The sequence below is a fragment of the Loxodonta africana genome, chromosome 12 (genome assembly GCF_030014295.1).
Source record: "Loxodonta africana isolate mLoxAfr1 chromosome 12, mLoxAfr1.hap2, whole genome shotgun sequence".
NCBI classification, from domain to species: Eukaryota; Metazoa; Chordata; class Mammalia; order Proboscidea; family Elephantidae; genus Loxodonta; species Loxodonta africana.
In genome coordinates, this window is record NC_087353.1 from 86,718,715 (window position 1) to 86,742,424 (window position 23,710).

General features: G+C 45.0%; 1 long non-coding RNA gene and 1 pseudogene across 1 annotated transcript; one reads left to right on the forward strand and one right to left on the reverse strand.

Moving 5' to 3' along the window:
* Positions 1 to 14,376, reverse strand: LOC135232906 (uncharacterized). The gene is made up of 2 exons (XR_010323531.1): positions 12,743 to 14,376; positions 1 to 2,741 (listed from the first exon to the last, which is right to left on the reverse strand). It is a non-coding gene; the product is annotated as an uncharacterized LOC135232906 (long non-coding RNA).
* The window catches only part of LOC100662517 (integrin alpha-X-like), a 25,037-nt pseudogene continuing 13,111 nt past the window's right edge, over positions 11,785 to 23,710 (forward strand).

A 23,710-nucleotide genomic window follows, 5' to 3' on the forward strand; every position in this document is an offset into this window, starting at 1 on the left:
GTTCCTTTTTTTTTTTTTTTGTAGTACTAATAGCCTCTGATGTTTATTGAGAACTTTTTTATTTCAAACAGTTTATGCACGTTATTGCATTTGATCTTCATAATAATACTATTATGTATTACTTTTTTTTGAGAATATACATAGTGAGATATACAGCAATTCAACAGTTTCTATATGTCCCATTTAGTGACATTGACTACATTCTTTGAGTTGTGCAACTATTCTCACCCTTCTCCTCCATTAACATAAATTCGCCACCCCCTAAGGTTCCTATCTAATCTTTCAAGTTGCTGTTGAAATTTGACCTCATACAGTTAGTTCTTAAAAGTGCATAATGCTCAAGGCAGACATTTTTTACTAGTTAAACTAAACTATTGTTTGGTTTTAAGGAGACTTCAGGTGATATTTTGGTTTAAGGTGTAAAGATTATCTCAGGGCAATACTTTCAGAAGTTCTTCTAACTTTCAGGAAAATTTGAAGTTCTGTTCTGCATTTTTCCCCTTTTGATCAGGATTCCTCTATAGGATCTTTGATCAAAATGTTCAGTAATGGTAGCCAGGCATCATCCAGTTCTTCTGGTCTCATGGCAAAGGAGGTAGTTGTTCATGGGGAGACAACTACGAGCATATTCCATGTGCTCCTTCTATTACTGACACTCCTTCTTCCTCTGTTGCTCCAAGTGACTAGAGATCAATTGTGCCTTGGATGGCTGGTTGCAAGCTTTTAGCACCCCAAACAGTACACAACCAACTAGGTGGTAGAACAGAAGCACTAAATATGTTATTAGGCCAATAAACTGGGATGTCCCATGAAACCATGACCCTAAACCTCCAAGTCAAGAAACCAAATCCTATGAGGATTTTGGTTGTACATAAGCAGATTCTCTTTGTGTGTGTGTGCGTGTGCGTGTCATATAAATAGCTCTTAAAAGAGCATAAATCTCAAGGCAGACATTTTTTACCAGTTAAGATATACTATCGTTTTTTTTGTTTTTTTTTTATCGTTTGGTTTTAAGAAGACTCCAGGAGATATTTTTGCTTAAGGTTTAAAGATTATCTCAGGGTAACAGTTTCAGGAGTTCATCCAGCCTCCATGGCTCCAGAAAGTCTGAAGTCCATGAGGATTTGAAATCCTGTTCTGCATTTTCCCTCTTTTACTCAGGATTCTTCTATAGAATATTTGATCAAAATATTCAGTAACAGTAGCCGGGCACTGTTCAGTTCTGGTCTCATGGCAAAGAGGTAGCTGTTCACACATTCCATATCCTCCCCCTATTCCTGACTCTCCTTTTTCCTCTGTTGCTCCAGGTGAATAGAGACCAATTGTCCTGACTTTAACGGCCACTTGCAAGCTTTTAAGACCTCAGGCACTATGCTACAAACTAAGAGATAGAACAGAAGCACTAAATATGTTATTACTCCAATTAACTGGGAAGTCCCGTGAAACCATGACCCTAAACTTCCAAAAATGGTTCCCTTTTTTTTTTTTTTTTTGAGCGGGCATGTCATGACCAGACACTAGCTAAATCAGGACTGAATAGGTCTTTTTTTTTTTTTTCTATTGTACTTTAGATGAAGGTTTACAGAACACACTAGTTTCTCATTAAACAGTACACATGTTGTTTTATGACATTGGTTAACAGCCCCACGACATGTCAACACTCTCCCTTCTCAACCTTGGGTTCCCTACTACCAGCTTTCATGTCGCCTCCTGCCTTCTAGTCCTTGCCCCAGGGCTGGTGTGCCCCTTTAGTCTCATTTTGTTTTATGGGCCTGTCCAATCTTTGGCTGAAGAATGAACCTCAGGAGTGACTTCATTACTGAACTGACAGGATGTCTGGAGGCCATGCTGTCAAGGTTTCTCCAGTCTCTGTCAGGCCAGCAAGCCTGGTCTTTCTTTTTGAGTTAGAATTTTGTTCTACATTTTTCTCCAGCTCTGTCTGGGACCCTCTATTTTGATCCCTGTCAGAGCAGTCAGTGGTGGTAGCCAGGCACCATTTAGCTGTACTGAACTCAGTCTGGTGGAGACTGTGGCGATGTGGTCCATTAGTTCTTTGGACTAATCTTTTCCTTATATCTTTAGTTTTCCTCATTCTTCCTTGCTCCCGAAGGAGTGAGACCAGTGGAGTATCCTAGACGGCCACTCACAGGCTTCTAAGACCCCAGACACTACTCACCAAAGTAGAATATAGAACATTTTCTTTATAAACTATGTTATGCCAATTGAGCTAGATGTTCCCCGAGACCACGGCCTCCACAGCCTTCAGCCCAGCAATTCGGTTCCTCAGGGTGTTTGGATGTGTCTGTGGAGCTTCCATGACCTTGCCCTGTACAAGTTGCACTGTCTTCCCCAGTATTGTGTGCTGTCTTACCCTTCACCAAAGTTAACACTTATCTGTTGTCTATTTAGTCTTTTTCCATCCCCCACCCCTTTCCTCCCTTGTAACCATCAAAGATAGTTTCTTTTTGTGTGTAAACCTTTACATGAGTTTTTATAGTAGTGGTCTCGTACAATGGACTGAGTAAGTCTTATCCTTAAGGCCTATACAATTCTCTTTAAATCCTTCACAGCTGCTGGTGAGGTGGCCGTTATCGTTCCCATTTTGCAGACTGACAATCCAGGCTACATTAACCTGCCCAAGGTTGTACATACTTCCTGTAACTTGGGCTCCAGCTCTGCTTGACCTGCTCACCTCCTGGGGCTGCCTCTGAAGACGGGAACTGAGGGAAGTACCACGGAACCTTTAAAGAAAGGGATATGAGTGTCACCTTCAAGGGAAACCCATAACTCCATAAGTCCTGTCACCAACACTTCGAACTCAACCCCCTACTCAGATCACCTCTCTTCTACTATTCTTCGTCTCCTCTCTCTGTTTCCCCAGTGACCAGTCTTGTCCTCCCCTTTTTGCCTAAATCACTTGCCAGTCATGGGAGTTTGAGCAGCGACAACGCTTCAGCTCTCTCAGGGGTTTTTTGAGGCTCAAATGAGTGGGCTGAAGTAAATGAGCCAGCTTTAACAGCCTCAAGTTGCTTCTTTCTCTTCCCTTGGCTAGTTGCCCAGTAGGTTCCTCGACCACCAGGTGGCACTAGGCACGCGTTCATTGTGTTCCCTAAGGTCTCTCTAAGTTCTTCTGCTAGTTTCCTGCAGCATTTTACTCAAGCGAAATAGATCCTTTATTTTCTTTTTCCCAAATTTGGCCCAATTCAAGTTAGTTTGCCTCCCAGAAAGGCTGATTCTTCCTCTTAGCCTGTTCCAAGGCTGCCTTCTGATTTATGCAACTACTGAGCAGGCCCTGGCAGTGGTGTCACTAGGGTTGGCATCACCCAGTGTGGTAACTCATGGTGTCGCCCCCATGGATCTTCTCCCGTACCAGACCATACAGAATCCTTGCTGTTGTTAGGTGCCGTTGAGCTGGTTCCTACTCACAGCAACTCTATGCACAACAAAACCAAACATTGCCTGGTCCTGGGCCATCCTCACAATCCTTGCTATGTTTGAGTCCATTGTTGCAGCCCCTGTGTCAATCCGTCTCACTGAGTGTCTTCCTCTTTTTTGCTGACCCTCTCTTTTACCAAGCATGATATCCTTCTTCAGGGATTGATCCCTCCTGATAACATGTCCTAACTATGTGAGACGTAGTCTTGCCATCCTTGCTTCTAAGGTGCATTCTGGTTGTACTTCTTCCAAGACAGATTTGTTTGTTCTTTTGGCAGACTTCACCAACATCACAATTCAAAGGTGTTGGTTCTTCTTTGGTCTTCCTTATTCATCGTCCAGCTTTCGCATGCACATGAGGCAATTGAAAACACCATGGTGACAATTTTGCTTTTCAACACTTTAAAGGGTCTTTTGCAGCCAATTTGCCCAGTGTAATGCATCTTTTGATTTCTTGACTGCAGCTTCCATGGGTGTTGATTGTGGATCCAAGTAAAAGGAAATCCTTGACAGCCTCAATCTTTTCTCTGTTATTGTGGTGTTGCTTATCGGTCCAGCTGTGAGGATCTTTGTTTTCTTTATGTTGAGGAATAGTCCATATTGAAGGCTGTGGTCTTTGATCTTTCTTCATCAGTAAGTGCTTCAAGTCCTCTTCACTTTCAGCAAGCAAGGTTGTGTCATCTGCATAACGCAGGTTGTTAATGAGTCTTCCTCCAATCTTGATGCCTTGTTCTTCTTCATATACTCCAGCTTCTTGAATTATTTGCTCAGCTTACAGATTGAATAGGTATGGTGAAAGGATACAACCCTGACACACGTCTTTCCTGACTTTAAACCATGGAGTATCCCCTTGTTCTGTTCGAATAACTGCCTCTTGATCCATGTACAGACTCCTCATGAACATAAGTGTTCTGAAATTCCCATTCTTTGTAATGTTATCCATAATTTGTTATGATCCACACAGTCAAATGCCTTAACATAGTCAATAAAACAGGTAAACATCTTTCTGGTATTCTCTGCTTTCAGCCAGGATCCATCTCACATCAGCAATGATGTGAGGGTTCCACGTTCTCATCTAAAACCAGCTTGAATTTCTGGCAGTTCCCTGTCAATATACTGCTGCAGCGTCTTTTGAATGATTTCAGCAAAATTTTGCTTGCATGTGATATTAATGCGATTGTTCGATAATTACCTTTCTTGGGAATAGGCATGAATATGGATCTCTTCCAGTCAGTTGGCCAGGTATCTGTCTTCCAAATTTTTTGACAGAGACAAGTGAGCACTTCCTGCACTGCATCTGTTTGTTGAAATACCTCAATTGATATTCGGTCGGTTTCTGGAGACTTGTTTTTCCTCAATGCCTTCAGTGCAGCTTGGACTTCTTGAGTACCATCAGTTCCTGATCATACATTACCACCTGAGGTGGCTGACTGTCAACAAATTCTTTTTGGTATAGTAGCTCTGTGTATTCCTTCCATCCTCTTTTGATGCTTCCTGTGTCGTTTAATATTTTCCCCATAGAATTCCTCAATATTGCAACTTGAGGCTTGAATTTTTCCTCAGTTCTTTCGGCTTGAGAAATGCTGAGCGTGTTCTTCCCTTTTGGTTTTCTATCTCCAGGTATTTGCAAAGTCATCATAATACTTCACTTTGTCTCCTCGAGCCACCCTTTGAAATCTTCTGTTCAGCCCTTTTACTTCATCATTTTTTCCTTTTGCTTTAGCTACTAGTTTGATGTTTGAGAGTAAGTTTCAGAGTCTCTTCTGACATCCGTTTAGGTCTTTTCTTTCTTTCCTGTCTTTTTAATGACCTCTTGCTTCCTTCATGTATGATGTCCTTGATGTCATTCCACAACTCGTCTAGTCTTTTGGTCTTTAGTGATTCTTGAGATGATGTCTAAATTCAAGCGGGATAGACTCAAGGTTGTACTTTGGCTCTCATGGACTTGTTCTAATTTTCTTCTGTTTCAACTTTAACTTGCATATGAGTAATTGATGGCCTCATCCACCTTCGGCCCCTGGCCTTGTTCTGACTGATGATATTGAGTCTTTACATTGTCTTTTTCTACAGATGTAGTCGATTTGATTCCTGTGTATTCCATCTGTGAGATCCATGTGTATAGTCACTGTTTATGTTGGTGAAAAAAGGTATTTGCATTGAAGAAGTTGTTGATCTTGTCAAATTCTATCATGTGATCTTCAGCATCCTTTTTATCACCTAGGCCATATTTTCCAACTGCAGATCCTTCTTCTTTGTTTCTAACCTTTTCAAATTCCAGTCACCAGTAATTATCAATGCATCCTGACTGCATGTTCGATCAATTTCAGACTGCAGAAGTTGGTAAAAATCTTCAATTTCTTCATCTTTGGCCTTAGTGGTTGGTGTGTAAATGTGAATAATAGTTGTATTAACTGGTCTTCCTTTTAGATGTATGGATATCATCCTGTCACTGACAGTGTTGTACCTCAGGATAGATCTTGAAATGGCCTTTTCGACGAAAAATGCAATGTCATTCCACTTCAAGTTGTCATTCCCAGCATAGTAGACCATATGATTGTCAGATTCAAAATGACAAATACCAGTCTGTTTTAGTTCTCTAATGCCTAGGATATCTATCTTTATGTGTTCCATTTCATTTTTCACAATTTCCAGTTTTCCTAGATTCATCCTTTGTACATTCCAGGTTCTGATTATTAATGGATGTTTGCAGCTGTTTCTTCTTATTTTGAATCGTGGCACATCAGCAAATGAAGGTCCCAAAAGCTTGACTCCATCCACATCATTAAGGTCGACTCTACTTTGAGGAAGCAGCTCTTCCCCAGTCATCTTCTGAGTGCCTTCCAACCTGAGGGGCTCATCTTCTGGCGCTATATCAGACAATGTTCCCTTGCTATTGATAAGGTTTTCACTGGCTAATTCTTTTCCGAAGTAGACCCCTGGGTCCTTCTTCCTAGTCTGTGTTAGCCTGACAGCTCAGCTGAAACCTGTCTGCCCTGGGTGACCCTGCTGGTATGTGAATACTAGCGGCATAGCTTCCAGCATCACAGCAACACGCAAGCGCCTGCAGTACGACAAACTGACAGATGCTTGGAGGACAGGATCCTTAGTAATGTTTATTATCAATTTTAATATAGAATAATGTATGATAAATATAGTTGTAAATTGCTAAAATGTAATATTTTTCAGATTGTATGAATACCCCCCAAAACACAAAACCCACTACCATCGAGTGGGTTCCGTCTTATAGACACTATAGGACACAGTAGAAATGCCCCATAGGTTTTCCAAGGCTGTAAATCTTTATGGGAGCAGACTGCCACATCTTTCTCTGGTGGAGCCACTGGTTTTCGAACCACCGACCTTTTGGTTAGCAGTCTGGCGCTTGAACCACTGCACCACCAGGGCTCCTAGTATATGAACACTAACAACAAAATTGTTTTGTAAAATCTTTCTACCTTGAATTACAACATTATTGGTAGCTGAGTGGGAGCCTTTTTTGATTTATTCTTTCTTTTCTTTTAGTTACTACTTCGTTCTCAAAAAAGTTTTATTGATGTAGGTTCACAAATACTAATTACCACAATATTGTAGCTAAAACACTGGAAAATTTGACAAAATCAGTAACTATAGAAACATCGGCAGCAATGAAAACAACAGGGAGTGCTTGTACCTGCTTGCAGACGAACTCACGTGATTCGAAGAGTCATTGTAATTGGGTAATAATGTCAGCTCTGACTGCAGTGCATTAGAAGATTCAAAAGTAAATTAGCATAGAATTTTAGCCTTGTAGGCATATCGATACAATAAGCTGGACTTATGAAAAATGTTTTTGCTGTTAATATGGACAGTTCCACAAAAAATAATAAATTTCCACTGAAACACTGCACACAAAAATCTTGTAGTCATTTTGGTGTCACCCCCTTTCACAGTGTCACCTGGTGTGGTCCACATGTTCTGCATACTCCTAGCGATGCCACTGGGCCCTGGGCTGATTTGGACTGAACACTTGGTCCGTTAACTTCAAATCTGTGTAGACTTCCTTCCACCCACCCATCTGCTCACCATCCATTTGTCGATCTGACTGTCCATTCACCTGTCCATACACATACTCATCCGTCTCCCTACCAGCCATTCCTCCATACACCCAACAGATATGTAATGACCCCTGATGGTGTCTACTCCAGGCCTAATGCCCATCCTTCGAAAGACAAGGAGAAATGACACATGGTGTCTCCCCTCTGTAAACTATCATCTAGAGAATCTTACCTTTTATTTTTCATGAACAAAGACTGACTGTTGAATCTCCCTCCTTGCCCTCAGCTTCTAACAACTGCAGCAATGAGAAGCAGCAAATGCTATTTCCCAGGTGTGTAACTGATCTGCAAAAATGACTGAGACTGGAAGTATTAGGTCTTCTGTACAACAAATTCCTCCATTTGGGCAACACTCTGTCATTCATGAACTTCATTCAGGCAACAAATGTTTACTGTGTGCCTCCTATGTGTCAGGCACTGTGCTGAGTGTTGGGGACAGGAAGGTTAAAAGGACACAGTCCTGATATTGAAGAAGCTAACAGTCCTTACCACAACACCTGGCAGTCACTTTTTCCTGAAGCATCTCTTTCTGAGACTCACCAAAGTAGAGCTACTCACTTCCTCCCTGGGGTCACTCTGCTGTCTAGTATAACTTCGAATTCGAATGCATCTGGAGTATTTTGTTTTCCTGTTTAGGGGGCCCTTTCCTGTTTATCTTGCTTCCCCCAGTGGCCAGCCCAGAGCCTGGGTCATGTCAGCAGCTCATGTGTATGGGATGAATGGACTAGTGAACAAATGCTGCACAGGCAGCAGGTGGGGTAGAGAGGGGTAAGTAAAATTATCAGCAGTGTGGTTAAGACTCTGGCACCTCTACACTCACACTGCCTGAGTTTGAATCCTGTCTCCACTTTGTACTCGCTGAGTGATCTGAGGCAAGTGAAGCCACTTCTCTGTGCCTCAATTCTGCACCTATAAAATGGGGATAACAGCAGCCCCCCCCAGGGCTGTTATGAGGATTAAATGAGTTAATACATATAAATTGCACTGTTTATATCATCACAGATCTTTTGTTTTGTCATCCAGATGAATCTATGACTGCTCCTCCCTTCCACGGCTCAAGCCTCCCAGTTATTGACTAAAACCCTCCAGTGCTTCTGTCATTCACCACACCAGCACTCCATGCCCAGGGCGTGCAGGGAATACCAGGTACTTTCAGAGGGGAGCTTCTTGCTGAGCACCTCTGTGTGTGTTTCTACCGTATAACTCTATTTTGAGAAAATATTGAGGTTGAGTAGGAAATTGTCCTTCAAAGACAGACAAATGACAGATTGCATGTAGCAAGAAAGCAGGGGGGTGGGAGGTGGACGTTAGGCCATATTCATTCAGATCCTGTGGGTCTGCATGGGGTGGAAACAGACCAAGAAACCCGAGGGCTTCTGCCCACCAGATTTCTGTTCTCTTTCATTCTCGAAACACAGAAAACAAACAACCCAAGACAAGACCCAAAGCTACTGAGTTTCACTCAGCTCAGGCAGTCAAACCTGAATTAAGTCAGCTGCTTCTGACCTGGTCCCTTCTCTTCCAGTATGTGCCAGAGGCAGCCCCTCCTGCCCACCCATCCTGCTGAAACCTTCTCCAATCAGCACCTTTGGGCTCAGGGATGGTGCAGAGATTTATTGAGTCAGGAACAGCAGCAGTAGAACTGACTGGCTGCTTGTCAAGCTCAGCCCCATACCCTCTCCTTGCCCTTGACCTCTTGTCACAGTTTGGGGGTGCCAGAAGGATAGAGCTAGGTTTGGCTAGTTATGGCCCCACTGGGATTAAGAGATGGGTGACACGTGTGTCTATCGTTTCCTACTCATGTCACCCCCTCAGCTGCCTTTGTGTTTGTTTTTTAATGTCACAGTTGTGATTCACTGAAATGGGGCTGTGGGTTGCAGACACCCTAAGGATTTGGCTGGAGCCTCACTGCCCTCATCTGCAAAATGGGTGAGTGGAATTGCATTATAATTATATTATACATTGTTATGATCCTGAGTTGTCCTTGCCAAAGATGGGATGTCTTACCTTGACCTTTCTCTGATTAGAGTTTACCTTGAAGGGGCCTAAAGAATCATGGAAGTATGCTGGACAGCTTGAGAAAATGGATGGGCTCTCATTCTTCCAGTCTTCCTGTCTCCTCCCTCATTGACCAAGGATGGAGCCTGAGTCTGAGGAAAGGGACCAACATAAAGGCCAAGGTTCCTGGTATCTTTGAAGGCCAGAGGCCTCTCTGCACTCACTCTTTTCTGTTAAGCCATTCCTGAGTCTTCCAGCCTTCTGGCCCAAGGCATTTCTGGTCCATCTTTCATCCTCTGCAGAATCTGGGCCATCAGGCCACCTCTCCTTCCTCTTTATTGTTCTTTTTTTTTTTTGTCACCATTTCCTTCTTGGAATTCAACCCTCCACTCTTACACCCTGAAATTTTCCTCATCTCCAAGTATCCCAGGGCTCTTTCTCCAACCATATTGTTTCTGAAATCTCCTCATGGCTGCGCACCTCCAGATGAAGTTGCTGCCACATTCTTTGTCCTCTCCTCAGCCCACTCCAGGTGGCCTCTCCCACTACCATGGCACAGCTCACTCCACAGTCACCAATGGCCTCTGTTGCTAGATCTAGGGACTTCTCTGTTTTTTACCTCACTGACATCTGTGCAGCCCATGACATTGATCACACTCTTTTTCTCCAGGCTGCCTTCCCATCATGCCCTTCTCCCTCCTGGTCTTCCTTCGTGTCTTTGAGGACTCCTTTTCAGTCTTCAGCTTTGCTGCCAGTATTGGGATCCATCCTTGGGATCCGTCCCAGACTCGTCTTTCTCCTCCCTCTTTAAACTCTCACCAGAATCTCATCCAGAACTTCTGCTGAGGGTTCCAATAAGTCTCCAGTCCAGACTTTTCTCCTGAGATCCAAACTCACATACCCAACTGCCCCTGGGACATCTCCACTTGGAGGCGCCAGAGGCCCGTCATGCAACACAATAATCATCAAAGCATAATAATGACAATAACCAATAACAAAATCTCTTACTTTGTGCCATACATTCTTCCAAGCATTTCACATTTACTCATTAAACTTTCTTAGCAACACCAGGAGGTGGGTACTTTTGTTATCACACCCATTTTACAGATGAGGAAACTGAAGCCTAGAGAGGTGAAAGAGTCCAATCTCTTAAACACTATAGTCTGGTTCTTCTCAAAACCAGTGTTGGCCTAACCTACCCTCCTCATCCACTGCTCTCTAGCTCCAGGACTATCACCCTGGTCCAGTCAGCCACCAGTCTTGTTGATTCTACTCCCCACTAGCTCACCCTATAGGCCCCCATCACCTCCTTCCTGACTGATCTGTTTCTAGATTGTTGCCAACTCAAGCATCCCGGCTTTCTAAATTGTAAATGTGGATGATCTCAACTCCCTGATAATTTTCCTCAATGCTTCCCTCTGGCATCAAGATAAAATCCACATGCCTTAAGGGGGTTTTCAAAGACCTGGGGCTCACTTCCCCTTCACCTGCTCCTCCATTGCCCGGACCTCATCTCTTGCCACTTTCCACCTCCCACTCTGCTTTCCATCACTAACCTTGCTACACAAACAGACTCTTTTGTGTCTTGCCTCATCTATATCTGGCTAACTTTTCAGAAGCCTGCTCCCTCGTAGTCTACTGACTTCAGTTGCCTTGAAGACTCAGCTCAAGTTTCATCTCCTCCAGGAAGCCACCATGGAAACTCACACCTCCCCAGCCTGGATTGGGCTTTTTGTAGTCTCTGAGCTTCCCCTCTCACAGCAATGATCTTGCTTACACATATGCCTTCTCCGCTTACCCCAGGGCTGAGCCCTTGTGGCTTATGTTTTCTCCCCCACCCAGCAGAGGACTTGCACTACCAGCTGCCAATTAGGCTTGTTGTATAAATGATGGAGCCCTGGTGGCACAGTGGTTAAAATTTGGCTGCTTACCAAAAAAGCTGGCAGGTCGAATCCACCAGCTGCTTCTTGGAAACCCTATGAGCCAGTTCTACTCTGTCCTCCAGGTTCACTTTGAGTTGGAATCAACTTTATGAGAACAGATTTTTTGGGGGGAGGGTATAAATGATGAATAAATGAGTGAATGAATTAACGAGTATCCACTCTGTGCTCCTCCTAGGGACCAGATGCCTGACTCCTTGACTCAGAGGCTTCCAGGTCAGAAGTGGAGGGCTCTCACCAGGGTCTCTGTGAGGGCTCTGGCCCCATCCCAGCACCTGCCTCCTCCCCCCCCCCAGGCTGACTAAAGTTTCAAGGTCAAGGGGAACCTTCTGCCTGTACAAGGAGGAAATCTGCGAGAAAGAGAGCTGGGCAGGGCATTTGCATCCACCCAAGTTTAGAGTGACCAGCAAGAAAGGCAAACCAAGTCATCTCTGTTTAGAAAGACTCCCAAATTGGGAAGGTGTGGGCTGCCAGGCCCCCTTCTCTGCTCATTTAAATCACTTTCTCCGCCCTTAAACTTTGAGTCATGCTGATGGCTTTCCTTCCTGCCTCTGGCCTCCTGACTGCCTCTCTGCTCACTTGCTTCCTTGATGTCTTGGTCTAGCTATTCTCCCAGTGGCCCTGGAGGTTGGAGCCCCATGCCTGACCTGCCAGTCATGACCAGAATAGTTCTCACTCTGTGATGGGTAATTGGGGCCCCAAAAAAGGGGGACTGGGAGATTAAGGTCCAGGTAGAGAAAGACAAGAAGACACACATTTTAGACTCAAGAATTAGGGAGAGACTGGTACATAGGGTTTGGGATCTGGAGTTTATGGAGGGAGGGAATATTGGGGAACCAAATTTGTGAGAGTTCAAGAGATGCCAGAAGAGAAGTTGCCTGTACAATCCAGAGATTTAAAAAATAGAACAAGTCTACCTGCGGTTTGTCTACAGGGTCCCTTTGTCCCCAAATTTTCCTGCACTCTCCTTCATAGGAGCCTCAGGAATACTGGTGGGAAAGGATTATCTTTAGAGCTTGGGTGTCACTCTGTGGGAATGGAGAACTGAACACTATGGGGAGGCTAGTGGGTGAAGAGCTGTCTCTGAACTATCTGAAGGAGAGAAGGGGGTCAGAGGGAGGCCTGACCATGGGAGTCCAGAAGACAAGGAGACTCTGGGCATTGGGCTTGGAGGGGACATTGGGGATCTGGGGACCTGGGAGATGGAGCCAGGAGACCCGAGGCTGGAGGAATACTCTTCTCCAGAACTTCTCCTTCCGCCCTCCTCAGCCTTACCTTCTTCTCTCTGTTTCAACTTGGACAAGGACAAGCCAGCAGCCTTCCACATGGACAGCGCTGGGTTTGGACACAGTGTGGTGCGGTATGCTGACTCCTGGTGAGGACTGGCAGTGACTGACCTTTGGCTCTCACCAGCTCTTCTTCCTGCCGAAGGGTTCTGTCCTTCCCCATCTGCCTCCCCACATTTGCAAACTCTCTTCTCTGTCTGGTGTGGCAATTCCCCCAAGCTTGTGAGTATTTAGACAGAAAACAGAAGCTGTCTTGCCATCACAATAATCACAATAATCATAGTTCACATTTATTGAGCCCTTACTAAGGGCCAGGCATTGTGCCAAGCATGTTATATGTAGACACTGCTTTAATTCTCATATCAACACTTTGAGGTAGGAATCATTCATCCAAGAAATACCTGTTGAGTGCCTACATAGGCCAGACACTGTCTCAGGAACTGGGCATACAGTAAAAAATAAAACTCACAATTTTCTCCCCATGTGGAGGTTTAATTGTTATTTTCAGAGATGTGAAGTAAACTTGCCAAGTGGCAGTCTGGCTCCAGAGTCCACACTCTTACCTGCAATGTTCTAATTCTCCCCATACGGTGGTGGTTGGAGCCCCCCAGGAGACAAAGGCTGCCAACCAAACAGGTGGTCTCTACCAATGTGCCTACAGCATGGACAAGTGTGAGCCCCTTCCCTGCCGGGTGAGTCACTGCCCCTTTCTGGATCCAGGTCTGGGGGCCTGTGGGAGGCCAGCAGTCCTGCTTCCCAGCTTCAGCTTTGTCTGCAGACTCTTCATCCTCAGGCAAGCTTCCATCAAGTGTTCCCTGCCCATTGTACCTCTACACCCCCACAACTCTGCCAATGCCTGGAAGTCCCCTTGGCATTTCAGACCACCTTGTCTTCCATGGCTGTGGTGACTATAGTTCTCTCTGTGCCCCTGAGTGTGACCATGTACATATCTGTCCTGTTAGTTCCCCCAGAGTTTGTGAACATGTCCATGGGCCTGTCCCTGGCGACCACCACCAACACCACTCAGTTGCTGGTGAGTTGCTTTGGTCACAAGAGGGTCTTAAAGGGAAGAGTGGGCATGGGGGGCTGCTGGGGCTGGGAGTCTTGGGGAAGGTGGAGGAGTTGGGGTGGAAAGGAAGTAGGGACCATCTCTCCTACTGGTCCTTTCTTTCCCCAGGCCTGTGGCCCCACTGTGTACCATGTGTGCAAGGGAAACATATACTTGACCGGGTTCTGCTTCCTGCTAACCTCCCCCTCCCAGCATGTCCAGAGGCACCCGGCAGCTCTCCAGGGTGAGTATTCTTGGCCTTTGGGTCCTGTGAGGAGCCTGCACGCATCCAAAAGAGAGTGTGGTGGGGCCAGAGACATCCTTGTGAGAGTGGATAAGAAAGGAGGTATTTGGGAAAAACTATTTACTGGGTGATGTAGTGGTTCCAAACATGGGCTGCTTTCACACCCTATTCCTTACCATCTCTCTGTGAGACCTCTCCTGCGATCTTACTCTCTCTGAGCCTTAGTTTCTTTGTCTGTCACATGGGGAAAATAATGGGTAATAAAGCACCCAACACTGTGAGAGTAACATAAGATGATCCATGGCCAGGGTTCGGCACAGTGCTTGGCAGGCAGCAAGGCTCAATAAATGCCAGCTGCTAGTATTTTTAGAGAGAAGGGGGATTTTCTTTTTAACCATGTGCAGCAAGCTGAGAAAGAGAGGGGAGGACTCAAGGCAGTTTGTACAGTGTGTATGTGTGCACGCATGTGTGCTGGTGTAGGTTGAAGCATAGGGCCTGGCTTCCTTGATGGGTCCCTGGGGGGCAAGATGGAACAGTGAGCTTTTTAGACCCAATCTATGGCCAACTGAGGCCCCTGGGGAGACTGACACTTAATCACTGAACAGGGAGCCCCTGTCAACAGATCCTAGGTCCAGACTCCACCCTACAGGTCCTGGCTCCCAGCGGAACACCCAGGACATCTACTTTTGGTGGTGTGAGGACTCCAGGAAAAAAAGGGGAAGCCGGGAGTAGGAATGAAAGAGGGCGTCCTCTTAGTGAGCTGTAAGAGTTTCTCTTCTGAGGAGAGATACTGCTTTCATCCAGGAAGGGAGTTGTTGTTAGGTACTGCGGAGTCAGTTCCGATTCACAGCAAACCTATGAACAACAGAACAAAACACTGCTGAGTCCTGTGTCATCCTCACAATTGTTGCTATGCTTGAGCCCATCGTTGCAGTCACTTTATCTATCTTGTTGGGGGTCTTCCTCTTTTTCATTGACCCTCCACTTTACCAAGCATGATGTCCTTCTCCAGAGACTGGTCCCTCCTGATAACATGTCCAAAGTACATGAGACAAAATCTCGCCATCCTCACTTCCAAGGAGCATTCTGGCTGTACTTCCAAGACAGATTGGTTTGTTCTTCTGGCTGTTCAATCTTCTTCGCCAACACTATAATTCAAATGCATCAATTCTTCTTTGGTCTTCGTTATTCATTGCCCATATTTCACATCATGTGAGGCACTTGAGAATGTCATGGGTTAGTCCTCAAAGTGACATCTTTGTTTTTCAACACTTTAAAGAGGTCTTTTGCAGCAGATTTGCCCAAGGCAATAAGTCGTTTGATTTCTAGCCTGCTGTTTCCATAGGCATTGATTGTGGATCCAAGTAACATGAAATCCTTGACAACTTCAATATTTTCTCCATTTATCATGATGTTGCTTATTGGTCGAGTTGGGAGGATTTTGTTTTCTTTCTTTTTTCCATTAAAAATTATTTTATTCAAATTATATTTTCTAAAAAAGAAAGGGTTCTGTGTTAGTCATCTTTGAGAGTTTTCATACCTTTTCAGAACCACATTTGTCGGAATGGACATTTCAGATGGGCTATGTGTCATCTGGGCCTGAAAGACTACAAATGATGAAGTAAAATAGTAAAAGTCACCCAACATCTTTTATGTGAGCTGAGTGAATGAATCAGCTGAGGATACAGCAGCACTTTCTACAGGAGTCTGCTGAGCAAGCAAAAGACAAATTTATTCTCTGCCACTTGGTGTTCAGCTGTTTGCACCAGCCTCCCCACCACCAAGGAGCCAAACAGGGTGACAGTGGCTGCTGAGCAGGCAGGTACCCAAAGCTGGATTTTCATTTTCTTTATGTTGAGGTGTAATCCATACTGAAGCCTGTAGTCTTTGATCATCAGTAAGTGCTTCAAGTCTTCTTCACTTTCAGCAAGTAAGGTTGTGTCATCTGCATAACGCAGGTTGTTAATGAGTCTTTCTCCAATCTTGATGCCTCGTTCTTCTTCATATAGTCCTGCTTCTTGGATTATTTGCTCGGCATTCAAATTAAATAAGTATGGTGAAAAGATACAATCCTGACACACACCTTTCCTGATTTTAAACCACACAGTATCCCCTTGTTCTGTGTACAGGTTTCTGAAGAACACAAATAAGTGTTCTTGAATTCCCATTTATGGCCATGTTGTCCATAATTTGTTACGATCCACACAGTCGAATGCCTTTGGATAGGCAATGAAACATGGGTAAACATCTTCCTGGCATTCTCTGCTTCCAGCGAGGATTCCCCTAACATCAACAATGATATCCCTCATCCCTTGTCCTCTTCTGAATCTGGCTTGAATTTCCAGCAGTTTCCTGTCAATGTACTGCTGAAATTGCTTTTGAATTACCTTCAGCAAAATTTTACTTGTGTGTGGTATTAATGAAATCTTTCAATAATTTCCACATTGTGTTGGCTCACCTTTCTTTGGAATGGGCATGAATATGGATCTCTTCCAGTCCGTTGGCTAGGTAGCTGTCTTCCAAATGTCTTGGCTTAGACAAGTGAGCACTTTCAGGCCTGCATCCATTTGTCAAAACACCTCAGTTGGTATTCTGTCAATTCCTCGAGCCTTGTTTTTTGCCAAAGCCTTCAATGCAGCTTGGACTTCTTCTTTCAGTACCGTTGGTTCTTGATCATATGCTACCTCCTGAAATGGTTGAAAGTGACTCTGTGAAGGAGTGTGAGCTTGCATATAAGCTGGGAACAGAAGACGGTCAGCATGTGGATGTTGCCAGAAGGGGCATTAAAAGTATTTAACAAAAGTACAGTTCAGCACTGACCAATGAGGACAGACACTGGCCTGGGCCCTGAGCAGGGTTCTTTCATTGAGGGATTTGGGGACGTTGAGAGAAGAGGTGAGGTAGATGTCATGGGGAGGGGGAAGGACACCAAAATGGAAGGAGAAAGTATTAAGCTTTTTACCATCAAGATTGGTGGAATTTTCACTTTTTAATGAACCAGGCTGCTCCACAGGTGTGAGCAGGTGAATCACATTTGTAGTCTGTATAAGAGACTTTGGGAGACTGAAGGTCTCTATTCTAGGCAAGGGGATAGGGAAGCCTTGCCTCCTTACAAGGAGAGGACCCAGGGTGCAGGGCCAGACTGGGGTGGGGGGTTTGTGTTGAGGGAATGGGTTCTTGTGGCCAGGAGGCTGAGATCCTGGGTTTTGAGGAGTGTCCCTTGGAGAACCACTCCTGCCTCCTTCCACAGAGTGCCCAAGGCACGAACAGGCCATCTTGTTCCTGATTGATGGCTCAGGCAGTATCACCCCAGATGATTTTGAGAGAATGATGAACTTCGTGAAGGCTGTGATGAGCCAGTTCTAGAGAACCGGGACCCAGGTGTGGCCTCAGGGGAGCAAGGGTAAGTTTGCAGAGCAATGCTGGTAGGAGCAGTGCTGGGAGGAGGGGCATTGCTGGGAAGGGCTTTGTTGGGAGAAGCATTGGGTGTTCTAGTGAAGAGCCTCTGCTCCCATCCATACTACCATATGGCTTTTACAGTTCTCCCTGATGCAGTTCGCCAACAGTTTCAACATACATTTTACTTTCCACAACTTCGCACACAGCTCCGACCCACAAGCCTTGTTGAATGGTGTGAAACAGCTGAAAGGGTTGACTTACACAGCCTCAGCCATCCAAATAGCCACGTGAGTTCTGCCTTCTCTAGGTGCTTCGCCAAAGCATCTGAGCCTACTTTTGGACCTCATCTGTCTCTATGAGAAAGAGACAGCGGGGACTGAAATTCAGCCTTGTCTCTTCTCACCAAACTGGGTACCTCTAAGTGGGACCATGGCCTCCCAGAGGAAGGGGCACCTCCTTCTAGTTATTACAAGGGCACCTGAGGCTAGCAGTAGTTCTGTTCACAGGTCTCTGGACCTTCTTCTTCCCTGACAGAAATGTTATGTTCAGTCCCCAAAAAGGGGCCCGTGAGAATGTCACCAAGATCTTCATAATCATTACTGATGGGCAGAAAGAAGGTGACTACCTGGACTATAAGGATGTCATCCCCTGGGGTGAGGCAGCAGGCATCATTCACTATGCCGTCCGGGTAGGAATTGGGAATGCCCTCTCACCACTTCCTCCCATTGCTTCCTCTCTAAGCAACTTCCCTTTCAAGGACAGAAATCCCAGCTCTCTCCTTTCCTGCTACCTTCAGGATAAAACCTCTGTCCCAGCTCTTGGGCCCACAACCCTTTTGCCTAAATTTCTTGATCCTGCCTGTGTCTTTTTTTTTTCTCATCTGTATACTGGGTGGCATAATATCATCCTTACAGGGTTATTGGAGGGTGTCAGCGCCCAGCATGGAATAGGCATAATACATTTATTATTATTTATATTTGCTGGCCTTTGCTGGGGACCGATAGGATCGGCTTTTCAAAAGCTACATTCCAAGGAAGAATTAAAAGACATCACATCGACGACCTCCCAGGAATATATATTTCAAGTGGAGAAACTTGACGCTTTGAGAGACTTTCAAAACCAACTGAGGTAGAAGATCTTTGCCATTGAGGGCAAGTCAGAGATGGAGCTACTCCCTTTGAAAACCCTCACCCATAAATGCTTGCCTTCCTTGAACCTAGACCCCAATGTCATAGGCACCAGCCCCTCCCTGCAGGTTTTAACATCCAACATTCGGTCCTTCCAAAGCTGAGGGGTTCATCTTGGGCCCTTCAAAGTCCATCTTTCCCCCCTGGGGCCCAAGTATCCTGCCTTCCCCTATGTACATAGTCCACAAGTACTGCTTCCTTTGAATTTGAGATGTCCCAGGAGGGCTTCAGTGTTTTGTTCACACCTGTGAGTTGGGCCTCTTGGGAAATGAGGGAGGAGGGAGGAAGAAGGCAAGGGTGGGTGTCTGAATGAGTCCAGGGGAGGCATTTTGGGGTGGAATGGGCTCTATTTATTCTCCCAGCTGGCTCAGCCTGGGAATCCTTTCCTCCCAGGACAGACCAGTTTTGGGGGCTGTAGGAAGCTTCAGCTGGTCTGGAGGTGCCTTTTTGCAACTCCCAAACATGAACCACACCTTTATCAACATGTCTCAGGAGAATGTGAGCATGAGTGACTCTTACCTGGGTGAGAAAAGGCTAGAGCTAGGGGAAGGGGGACAGTATGGGAAGGTGAGCTGCCTGGGAAGGGCAGAAACCCCAGAGGAAGAGAGGACAAGCAAAGTCCTGGACCTCTCAGGTTACTGCACTGAGTTGGCCCTTTGGAAGGGGGTGCAGAGCTTGGTCTTGGGTGCCCCCCGCCACCAGCACATGGGAAAGGTTGTCATCCTCATCCAGGAGTTGATGCGATGGATACTGAAGGCCGAAGTCACAGGGACCCAGGTTGTGTATGAGGGAAGCTGGGATGGGATGTGAGGGTGGGCAGGGGAATTTGGAGCTTATGGTGGGAAGATCTTGCTGCCTGGGGAGAGGTGGGACCTGGCCCAGAAGGAGGTGTCTGTGGGATGGGCAGACAGGGTGACTTCAGTCTCTGCCCTCCAGATCGGCTCCTACTTCGGGGCCTCCCTCTGCTCTGTGGATGTGGACAGAGACGGCAGCACTGACCTGGTCCTCATTGGGGCCCCTCATTACTATGAACAGACTCTGGGGGGCTAGATGTCTGTCTGCCCCTTGCCCCGAGGGGTAAGTGATTGATGGGGCCTGGGCTGGGTGGGTCCCAGGTTAGGGGTGCAGAGGTTGCCCCACTTGGGGCCTGACACTGATTTTTTTCAGCAGCAGGCCAAGTGGCAGTGTCAGGCTGTTCTCCGCGGGGAGCAGGGCCATCCTTGGGGCCGCTTTGGGGCAGCCCTGACAGTGCTGGCGGATGGAGACAAGCTGACAGACATGGCCATTGGAGCACCGGGTGAGCAGGAGAACTGGAGTGCTGTCTACGTATTTCAATGACCATCAGGAGTGGGCATCAGCCCATCCCACAGCCAGGTGAGACCTGGTCACTGTTGCTGTTACTATAACCACTTTCTCCTTGCTTCTCCCTCCTTCCAAACTGCCACCTGGAAAATCCTCCTTTTCTACCTCATCTGACCTCTCTTGCCAAGCAATGGGCACCTTGGAGGCAACAAGAAAAGTCTGTGAAACTTGAGAAATTGACATTGCCTGGTACGTATCCTACTTTTATGGGGGCTTGATACTTGAATGCATTCTTCACCAGGGCTTTTAATCTCTCCAGCAGCTTTAGAAGTTACACAGGCCAGGCATTAGCAAAACCCATTTTACAGATGAAATATGAGATATGCAGAAAATAAGTGACTTGAGTTGTCCAGGGTTATATAGCCAATCAGGAAAAGTGATGACTTCTGACTCCTAACTCAGTGCTTCATCTCTTGGTGGCTCCCTGTTATCCATCAGTTTAGGTCTGGCTGCCTCAGTCTGCCTGTCCCTTCACTGATTCATCCTCCCAGAAGCTACATCACTTATTCTCTTCTTGCCATCAGCAATCCTATTATGTGCGCATATGGCAGAAGCCTCCCACCAAATGGGCAGGGTTCCCTAAGAAGGGAGGACTGCTTCCCTTGGCAAAAGTCAAGGAAGCCCTGATAAAAAAAAACAAGCGAAGGTCCATTACTGAGGATCAAATTGTCTCTAGAAGAATCCTGATCAAAAAGGGGAAAATGTGGAAGAGAATTTCAAATTCTAATGGAGTCCATACTTTCTGGAGCCACTGAGGCTAGATGAATCCCTGAAACTCTTGCCCTGAGATAATCTTTAAACTTAAACCTTAAACCAAAGCTATCCCCGGAAGCCTTCTTTAAACCAAACTGTAGTTTAGCTTAATTAATAAAGAATGTCTGCCTTTAGCATTATGCTTTTTTAAGATCTATCCATACGGGATCAAAACGACAACAGTAACGCAAAAGAATAGATAGGAAATTTAAGGGGCAATGAGTTTATGTTCATGAGGGAGGAACAATTCAGAAAAGGAGGGGGAGAAATGTTGCACAACTTGAAGAATGTCATCAAAGTCACTGAATTGTAACGTAGAAAGTATTGAATTGGTGTACAACAAGAAAAAAATAAAACAAATCATTTAAAACAATAAGCCAAAGATCTGAATAGATATTTTTAAAGTAGATATACAAATGGTTAATAAGCACATGAAAAGATGTTCAAAATCATTAGTTATCAAGAAATGCAAATCAAAACCACAATGGGATACCACTCACATCCACTAGGATGGCTATAATAAAAAAGATAGATAATAATAAGTGTTAGTGTGAATGTGGAGGAAACCAAACATTCACATATTGCTAGTGGGAATGTAAAATTGTGCAGCCACTTTAGAAAACAGCCTGGCAGTTTCTCAAAAAATTAACCATAATGTAAGCATAAAAAACCAAAACCAACCCCACTGCTGTCGAGTCAATTCTGACTCATAGCGACCCTATAGGACAGAGTAGAACTGCCCTATAGAGTTTCCAAGGAGCGCCTGGCGGATTTGAACTGCCAACCTCTTGGTTAAGAGCCATAGCACTTAACCACTACACCACCAGGGTTTCCAAAGTAACCACATGACCCATTAATTCCACTCTTAGATATGTGTCCAACAGGAATGAAAACATGTCTCCTCACACAAAGTTGTCCATAGAGGTTCATAGCAGCATTATTCATAATAGCGAAAACATGGAAACAACCCAAATGTCCGTCAACTGATGAACGGATAAATAAAATGTGGTGTATCCATACAATGGAATATATTTCAGCTATAAAAAGGAATGAGATACTGCTGTGTGCTACAGAATGGATGAATCTTGAAAACACTGAGCTAAGTGGAAGAAGCCAGTCACAAAAGACTACATATGCCAGTCACAAAAGACTGCATATTGTATGGCTCCACTTCTATGAAATGTCTAGAACAGGCAAATCTGTAGAGATAGAAAGTAGATGAGTGCCTGCACAGTGCTTAAGAGATACTGCTGCTAACCAAAAGGTCAGCAGTTTGAATCCACCAGCTGCTCCTTGGAAGCCCTATGTGGCAGTTCTACTCTGTCTTATAGGGTTGTTATGAGTCGGGACCCACTAGACATCAAAGGATTAAAACTGAGGGGAGGGGAGAAATGCGGGGAATAAAGAGTGACTGCTAAAGGTTATGAAGTTTCTTTTGGGGTAATGGAAATGTTCTAAAATGGATTGTGGTTATAGTTCACAACAGTAAGAGCATATTAAAAACCATCGGGTTTTATGCTTTAAAAGGGTGTATTGTATGGTACGTGAATACCACATGGAACTAACTGTTAGCAAAAAGAAAAAAAAAAGCTAGGGAAGCTTTCTGCAGTTCTGTCAATTACTGGCTGTGTGATCTTGGTCAGGTTACCTCTCTAGGCCTCAGTTTTCTCATCTGTAAATTGATGATGATAATAGAATCACTGGGCTGCTGCTGTGAGGATTAAATGAGTTACTACATAGTGTTTAGAACAGTGCCTGGCACATACTAGGTAGTACAATCTATTATTACTATTATTGTTTTTACCACAAGTCATTTTTTTTTTACTGTGCTTCAAGTGAAAGCTTATAAATCAATTTGGTCTTTCGTATAAAAATATATATATACCTTGCTGTGTACTCCTAGTTATTCTCCCCCTAATTAGACAGCACAGTCCTTCTCTCCACCCTGTATTCCCCATGAACATTCAGTGAGCTTCTGTCCCCCTCTGCCTTCTCATCTCCCCTCCAGACAGGAGCTGCCCACATAGTCTCATGTGTCTACTTGAGCCAAGAAGCTCACTCCTCACCAGTATCATTTTCTAGCTTACGGTCTAGTCCAATCCCTGTGTGAAGAGTTGGCTTTGGGAATGGTTCCAGTCTTGGGCTAATAGAAGATCTGGGGACCATGACCTCCCGGGTCATTCTAGTCTCAGTCAGACCATTAAGTCTGGTCTTTTTAAGAGAACTTGAGGTATGTATCCACTGCTCTCCTGCTCCATCAGGGATCCTCTGTTGTGTTCCCTGTCAGGGCAGTCATCGGTTATAGCCAGGCACCATCTAGTTCTTCTGGTCTCAGGCTGATGTAGTCTCTGATTTATGTGGCCTTTTCTGTCTCTTGGGCTCATCTCTACCTTATGTCTTTGGTGTTCTTCATTCTCCCTTGCTCCAGGTGGGTTGAGACCAATTGATGCATCTTAGATGGCGGCTTGGTAGCTTACAAGACCCCAGATGCCACTCACCAAAGTGGGATGCAGAATGTTTTCTTAAGAGATTTTATTGTGCCAGTTGATCTAGATGGCCTTTAAAACCATGGTCCCCAGACCCCCGCCCCTGCTACTCTGGCCTTTGAGGCTTTCGGTTTATTTAGGAAACTTCTTTGGATTGATTTAGTCCAGGTGTGCAGACCTCTCCTGTATTGCGTGTTGTCTTTCACTTAACCTGAAACAGTTCTTGTCTACTATCTAATTAGAGAATACCCCTCTCCCTTCCTCCCTCCTCATCCTCATAACCATCAAAGAGTATTTTCTTCTGTTTAAACTATTTCTTCAGTTCTTATAATAGTGGTCTCATACAATATTTATCCTTTCGCAACTGACTAATTTCACTCAGCATAATGTCTTTCAGATTCCTCCATGTTATTAAATGTTTCACGGATTCAACATTGTTCTTTTTTTGATGCGTAGTATTCCATTGTGTGAACATATC